This window comes from Lipotes vexillifer, unplaced genomic scaffold (genome assembly GCF_000442215.2).
Source record: "Lipotes vexillifer unplaced genomic scaffold, Lipotes_vexillifer_v1.1 scaffold43, whole genome shotgun sequence".
Classification (NCBI taxonomy): Eukaryota; Metazoa; Chordata; class Mammalia; order Artiodactyla; family Lipotidae; genus Lipotes; species Lipotes vexillifer.
Genome location: NW_006770037.1, coordinates 1171615 through 1179942, shown reverse-complemented (window position 1 = coordinate 1179942; position 8328 = coordinate 1171615).

Here is an 8328-nt window from a genome sequence, read left to right as displayed (position 1 = left end):
ATGTAAAAGAAAAATATGTTGAAATGTAGGTGACAGAAAACCTGAGAATTTCTCAGCTAGCCCTTCAGCAAGTTATGAATGAAAGGGTACTATCCATTCATTGTCATTCATTCCACAGACATTTACTGGGTGTCTATTTTTGTGCCTGGCACTGCCAGGTGTTGAGGATAAAACAGGGTGGGATAGACACTGTTCCTTCAGGTGGGGATGCATACGTTAACCAAAGAATCACACAAATATCTAAGTATAAACTGTGGAAAGTGCTATGATGCAAAAGAAGAGGGCTTAAAAAGAGCATGTGGCAGAGTGAACTGATTTAGTCTGGGAGTAAAGGAAAGCTTCCCTTACATGGGGTATCTGCACTGTGTATCCTAGTTTGCATTTCCCCAAAAGCAGACCCTAAGACAAAGATTTGGGCACAGGTGACTTATTTAAGAGTTGATTCCGGAAAGCTCTGTGAATGAGTAAGAAAAGGAAGGAAAACCATTAATGAGCAAGTTGCCACTATGAGTAACCAGGGTTCAGTTCTCCTGGGGACCCTGTGGGAGACTTTGTGGAACATCCTTAAGAACGTCTCATGAAGGGGTATGAGGCTGGGATAGTTATCCACCCACTCCCGTTCCTCATTAGTTAAGGGTCACTCCAGGGGTGTTCAATTCTCAGAGCTCGCAGCCACCCCCTTAAGCAGAGGGACGTAGGAAGCTTATACAGACACTACAAGCCAGTGGTTCTCAAATCATCCGAATCACCTCGAGGACTGAATAAAACACAGATTGCAGGGCCGCACCGCAGAGCTTCTGATTCAGTAGGTGTGGGGTGGGGCTGGAGAATGTGCATTTCTAACAAATTCCCAGGCGATGCTGACGCTGCTTGTTCAGGGATGACACGTTGAGAACCACTGCTCCAGACCAGCTATGGGGCAGAGCATCAGCAGTATCCGCCACATACTAAGAACTAAGGGATCATAGGTGCTAAGTAGACAAAGGGTGAGAGGGAAGCTAGGGTTGTTCAGGTAGAGAAAGCCCTGTACAAAGACCCTGAGGCTGGAGGGAGTCTGTGTGCCTAGACCACTGGAAGGTAGTGCCAGAAGGGAGAGAGCAGAACAAGATAGGCTGGCAAAGTGTGTGGGGGTCAGATGAGTCAGGACCTGGCGCACGGGAAGGATTTTGTTCTTCTTCCTAAGAGAAAGTTAAAGGCTTCGAGTGGTTTTAAACAGGGGAGTGAGCCCATCAGATTTGCATTCTGGCTACAGCACTGAGAACATTAGAAAGAGCAAAGGCGGGTGTCTGGACCCCTGTAAGCTTCTACTGCAAATCCACATGGGACACGATGGTGGCTTGGATTAATGTGGTGGCAGTGAAGATGGAGAGAGGTAAGTGCATCTAATAAATACGTAGGAGAAAAAAGTCAACAGAACTTGGTGATGGATTAAGAAGAGGAAAGAGAAAAGGAATGAAACTGGGTCATTTGTAGAGACATGGATGGACCTAGAGACTGTTGTACAGAGTGAAGTAAGTCAGAAAGAGAAAAACAAATATTGTATATTAATGCATATATGTGGAATCTAGAAAGATGGTACAGATGAACTTATTTGCAAAGCAGAAATAGAGACACAGGCTTAGAGAACAAACGTATGGACCCCAAGGGGGGAAGGTCGGGGGTGGGATGAATTGGGATACTGGATTGACATATTTACACTACTGATACTATGTATAAAATAGATAACTAATGAGAACCTACTGTATAGCTCAGGGAACTCTACTCAATGCTCTGGGGTGACCTAAATGGGAAGGAAATCCCAAAAAAGAGGGGATATACATATACGTATAGCTGATTCACTTTGCTGTACACTAGAAACTAACACAACACTGTAAAGCAACTATACTCCAATAAAAATTAATTTTAAAAATTAAAAAAAAAGAGGAAAGAGGTGAAGAATGCATAAAAGATGATTCCAAAGTGTCTGGTTTGTACAGTTGAATTGATGAATCTCACTGGCAAGAGAAGACCCAGGTTTCACTTGTGTGCATGTTCAGTTTGAGGTCCATGTGGAACATCCAAGTAGAGATCTGGAATGAGCAATTAGGTATAGAACACTGGTGCTCAGAGAGCACTCTGGGCTGGTGATTTAATTTGGGAGTTATTAACATGGAGCTGGTGTTTGAAGCCGTGGGCCAGGGTGAGACCCCAGAAAGAGATCCTTGCATGAGAAGAGAAAGGGGTTCAGAAAGAACCTCAAGGACTCCAACAAATCATGAACACGATGAGGAACATAAGCCGGCCAAGGGGTCTGAGAAGAAGCAAGGAAGGGCCAGGAGAACATGGTGTGACAGGAGGCAAGGGAAGTGTTGCAAGGCAGAGGTGATTGCCAGTGTTAAGAGTGGCCAAGAGGGCTTCCCTGGTGGCACAGTGGTTAAGAATCATCCTGCCAATGCAGGGGACATGGGTTCGAGCCCTGGTCCAGGGAGATCCCACATGGTGTGGAGCAACTAAGCCTGTGCGCCACAACCACCGAGCCTGAGCTCTAGAGCCAGCGAGCCACAACTACTGAGCCTGCGTGCCACAACTACTGAAGCCCACGCACCTAGAGCCCGTGCTCCACAACAAGAGAAGCCACTGCAATGAGAAGCCTGCTCACTGCAACGGAGACCCAGTGCAGCCAAAATAAATAAGATAAAATAAATAAATTTATTTAAAAAAAAAAAAAAAAGAGTGGCCAAGAAATCAAGTAAGATGAGCGTTAAAAATGCCTTTGAGGGCTTCCCTGGTGGTGCAGTGGTTGGGAGTCAGCCTGCCAGTGCAGGGGACACGGGTTCGAGCCCTGGTCTGGGAGGATCCCACATGCTGCAGAGCAACTGGGCCCGTGAGCCACAACTGCTGAGCCTATACGTCTGGAACCTGTGCTACACAACAAGAGAGGCCGCGATAGTGAGAGGCCCACGCACCGTGATGAAGAGTGGCCCCCACTCACCGCAACTAGAGAAAGCCCTCACACAGAAACAAAGACCCAACACAGCCGTAAATAAATAAATAAATAAATAAATTTATTTTAAAAAACTGCCTTTGAGTTTAATGACCTGGAGGTAATTGTGCCCCCAACATGAGCCATTTCAGTGGAGGTAGAAACAAGGATGAAATGGGTTCCATAGGAAGAGAGTAGTAAGGAAAGGAAGACAGTGAGTATGTAGACAATGTTCAACATGCTTTTGAGAAGTCTTGCTCTCTGTGAAGGGGAAGAGGGCAACTAGGGAGACTGTGAGGTCCAGGAAGTCTTCCTGACCTGTTCTCCACCGGCCTTTCAAATGTTGGGAAAGACTTGAGTGTATTAAAATGCTGATGAGAAGTCTCTGGTTTAAGGAGAGAGTTTGAAGAGGCATAATTGAGAATTGATGAATTAAGAATAGGAGGAAGTGGGATGCAGGACACAGGTGGATTAGCTTTTGATTTTGATAAGAACATGGATGTCTCTTCTGCCTAATGGCAACAAAAGAGGAGAGGGCACCTTGTGCTGCTGCAGGATGGAAGATTTGTTATGTAAGTCAAGGCAGTTCTATCCTGATGGCTTCGACATTCACTCTGAGATAGGAGATGAAGACGTGCGAGAGTGAGGAGGGAGGCTGGGACAGAAGGGGCCAGTGTTGACTATTCAAGGACAGTGGAGAAGATTGGAGAATGTCTTTTTTTTAAACACTGGAGAAAAAAATTATTGCTTGAATTCAAATTGATTTTCTCAAGTGGGCTCTCCTTGTGTGAGGATGAGGACAGCATCTATCTACATTGATACACTTGTTTATAGCTCAAAGACCAGAGGCACCATGCTACTAAATATGCATGTGGCTCCAAGAAACCCATCAGTATTTATATGTGCTGTTTATACTTTTGGTTCTAATGGTCTTCTAGAGTGTACGTTTCTTGGAGGCTTGGATCTGAGATGTACATCTGGGATCATCTGGTTCACTACATTTCACTCTTTCATTGGTTCCACGACCTTTTTTTGAGCACTTGCCATGTGCCAGGCACTGTGCTAGGTGCTGGGGGGCTATAGCTGTGCACAAGGCAGAGGAGGGCAGGTGGCCACAGGGACCTCCCTTCCCACGGACTACAACACGAATGGTGCCCACGTGCATCGCGATGCAGTTGGAAGTTTCCTCCCTTCAAGGAGGTTACATTCTAATGGCAGAGGGGAAGCCTTGGTGGGAAGGAGACAAATAAGCAAACAAACAAGATAATTTCAAATTTGATAAATTTTATTGAGGAAAAAAAGCAGATGAGGAATGAGAAAGTAACTGGGCAGTAGAGGGCAGGGACAAAGGCTACTTTAATTGTGTGTCCAGGGAAAGCTTTTTTGAGTTGATGACATTGAGGCTGAGAAAGACAGAGTCATGGAAAGAGCCAGGGAAACGCCTGGGGGCAGGGGAGTGGCAAACACTAAGACAGAAGAGCCAGGAGGCCTGTTTGACTGGAGACAGTGAGTGGGAGGTCAGCAAGGTAGGTTGGTCTTGGTCTGGTGGAGCCTTTTAAGACACCGTAAGGAGTTTCAATTTTATTCTAAGCACAATGGAAAGCTGTTGATATTTCTAAGAGAAGAGTAGGGGCTTCCCTGGTGGTGCAGTGGTTAAGAATCCGCCTGCCAATGCAGGGGACGTGGGTTCCAGCCCTGGTCCAGGAAGATCCCACATGCCGCAGAGCAACTAAGCCCATGTGCCACAACTACTGAGCCTGTGCTCCAGAGCCCGCGAGCCACAACTACTGAAGCCAGCGCACCACAACTACTGAAGCCTGGGCGCCTAGAGCCGGTGCTCCGCAACAAGAGAAGCCACCGCAATGAGAAGCCCACGCACTGTAACGAAGAGTAGCCCCCGCTCGCCACAGCTAGAGAAAGCCCGCGCACAGCAACAAAGACCCAATGCGGCCAAATATAAATAAATTAAATTAAAAAAAAAAAAAGGGTAAATGTTGCGATTTACATATTTAAAGGATCACTGTAGGTACTGTGTAGGAAATGAACTGCAGAGGGGAAGAGCAGAGAGACAATTTAGGACGCTATTGAATAAATAATCCAAGTGAGAAGACAGTGGCCAGGACCAGGCGGGTGATGGTGGAGATATAAAGAAGTGGGTGAATTTGGGATATATTGTAGAGACAGACTTAGCATGAACTGAGTCACTGGATGAGGAGTGGTGAAGGAATGTGGGAAAACAAGGCTGACTCCCAGATTTTTAGGCTGAGCCAGTGGATGCATGATGGCGTCATTTACTGAGATGGAAAACACTGGAGTGGGAATAGATATTGTAGGAAAGTCAGTCTCATGTTGCACAGGTTAGTTTGAAATATCTGTTACATGTGGATCTCCAGGTCTGGAGCTCCAAGGACAGGTCTGGGCTAGAGACTTGGAATCATCAGCACAGAGACAGTATTTAAAATCTCGAGGCAGAAGGAGGTAGGCTAGAGAGAGAATGCATATGGAGAAGAAAAGAGGTCCCAAACTGGGTCCCCTACCTACCATGCTGAATTTAGAGATTGGCTAGGGGCAAAGGATCCAGCAAGGGAGACCGAAAAAAGAAGACAGACAGGTAGAGGAAAGAGTCCAAGAGGAGCGAGCATTTAGAAAGAGCAGACAGCGTCAAATGCTGCTGAGAGGTCGAGTGAGAAGAGGATGGAAAAAGCACTGTGAGTTTTGCAACAGAGAGGCCATTAGTTTCAGTGGAGTGGTGGCAACAGAGACCAATTTGGGGGTGAGTTAAAAACATTGTCATTTAGACTTGAGGAAGTAGAGATGTTGCATATACGTATTTCATTTGAGTGGTTTTAAGTTCAAAGGGACCATAGCAGTAATGGGTAGTGCAGGGATGTATGTCATCAAGAAAGACATCTTTCTTTCTTTCTTTAAATGGGAGATGGTAGAGTCTGTTTATATGGTGATGGCAATGATCTAGAAAGCAAGGGGAGAATTATATGAAGCAGGAAAAACTGCTGATGCAGGAATAGGTGGATACCTCCAAGAGCGCTGTCCTAAAGAAAGGATGGGATCCCAAAATGAAGAGTTTATCTTTTAATAGTTGCATTTTTTCCATTTGCTCATTAAGTTCACATTGAAATTTATGTTGAATTTGGTTCAAGGGAGAGAAAAGATTTGCAGTGACACCGCCCAGGCACCAGGTGGTGATGTTCAGCTGAGGTCAATCCTCTGTCACCTGAGTACCTGCCTAGGAGCAAACTGATAAAAGGCACTTTTGTCCTTCCAGGTTGAACTTAGTTGGCCTTAGGGCAACTGGAATTGTAGGTGGCTTTCTGGTTTGGCTCTTTTAGTGGAATTGCAACTACTGGTTTGGGAAGAATACAGGGTTTATGCATTTGAAGAGGACATTGTGATACAAAGCACAAAGGATAGGGAGCCTTTCTCAGAATGAGGGCTGGGAGTAAGCAGTTTACCAGCCAGGAAAAACAGGGAGCAGCTTGCTAGACTGCAAATAACACTGAAAATCTGGGAGGAGTCTAGTGTGTTCATTAACAAGGAAACACTAATCTAGTGGGAGTTTCTGCTGTGTTGCAGGAATTGACTGCATGAAGGCAGCTCTGGGGGTTGGTCTTGTTGGCCTGTGGCCTTCCAGTGACTTACACGTGATGGCTGTACTGTCCCCAGGCTAGCTGATCCCCAGCAGCACCTATGGGCCAGGCAAGTTGGCATCTGTGCTGTTAACACTGGTTTTCCCTTGTGAGCCTCTGAATCTCTGTCCTCATTGTACTGAAATAATCTCTTAATCACATCCTTCCTTTCTTACATCCTGGCCCTAATCTGACCTCCTGGGAGGGTGTCCATCCGAGCAGCACAATAACTCAGCCAGCCCCACCCTCTTATTGCCTAATATAAACATTATTTATTTAAATATGTTTATGCGCTGATTTGTTGTATCCTGTGGTGTGTTTCCATACTTATAAGATGGTTCCAGCCTTCCAATAACCCAATTTTATCCTTGCAACCTGGTGTGTCTTTCTTCTGTCTTGGCAAGGGCTGCTCCTATTCCCCCTAAATCTTTGGCATGATCCCAGATAATCCTGGAGGGAATCCTGGTTTCAGTGTTAAGCAACAATTTCCCCCTTATATCTTCCATAGGCTTTACGAATGCTTAGGTCTCCTTTGTTTCAAAAAAGCATCTTTGCTCCTGTGGCACCTCCAAATCACCATCCTATTTCTTGCTTTCCTTTCATCGATAAACTTCCCTTTTCTTTAGCTCTTTGAACTCTGTCTTTGGTCGGTCAGCTATAAAGTGGTCTCTGCAAGGTGAACAATGATTTTCACCAGCCTCCTGTTCTTAAGCACTTCTATTCTCCTGGACTTCTCAGCATCATTTGATACTACTGACCACCTTTCCTTCTTGAAATGGTTTCTTTCTTTCTTTGTTTTGGCTTGTCTGACATTGTACTTACCTGATTGTTTTCCCGCCTCTGATCCTTTCTTCTCTGTTGCCTTAGATGCCTCTTCTTCCAGCTTCTGCCTTTGGGGAGCAGTTCCCCAAGGGTCAGTCTCATTTGGTGGGTTGAACCATCCATGAAGGCTCACCTCATTGTTAATGATTTTTCTCTGTGTGATCTGATCCTCTCACAAGATTGCCAGACTTATTTATCTAAATGTTTCCACTGCGATATACAGCTTTTACCCCAAGTTCAATATTTCTTTTTTTAAAAGCCTCATCTTTCCCTTGGTCCCTGAAATCAGCTCCTCCCAATTTCCCTTTCCCAGTTCAGTAACTCCACTGTTTTTCCTGGTCACCCAAACATGAAAACTTTGAAGGATTTATGACCTTCTGTTTTCAGACCTCCGTTTTAATTCCACTTCTTCCATGCACCAACTGTGTGGTTTAGAACAAGTTATACAACCAGATAATCACTCTGCCTATCAGTTAACTCACATTAAATAAAGATAATAATAAAAACTCAAGGTTGTTGTGAGGAACAAGTGTCCTGCCTAGCACTTAGAACGTCAAAAATGCACAAAAGCTTTTGATAATAGTAACTTTCTTGAAATTTCCTCCATCTCCCACCCCCTATTACTTACCTCATCAGCCAAAGGCTTTTTCTTACATCTAAGTTATGAACAGATTCCAAGCCTACCTTCTGAATTCTAGTCCCTTGCTCTTCCAATCCATCATGCATATTTTTCTTGGATTAATCTTATTTGAACATTGCTTTCGTGATGCTATTACTATGTGCCAACTTTTTAATGGCTCCCCATTTTCTATCTCAGACTCTAAATTTCTGTCCTCCCTTGTCAGCCTCACTCCATGCTCACTCTTCCTCAGAGCATCTCCTTGACGTTTCTTCCTTTCT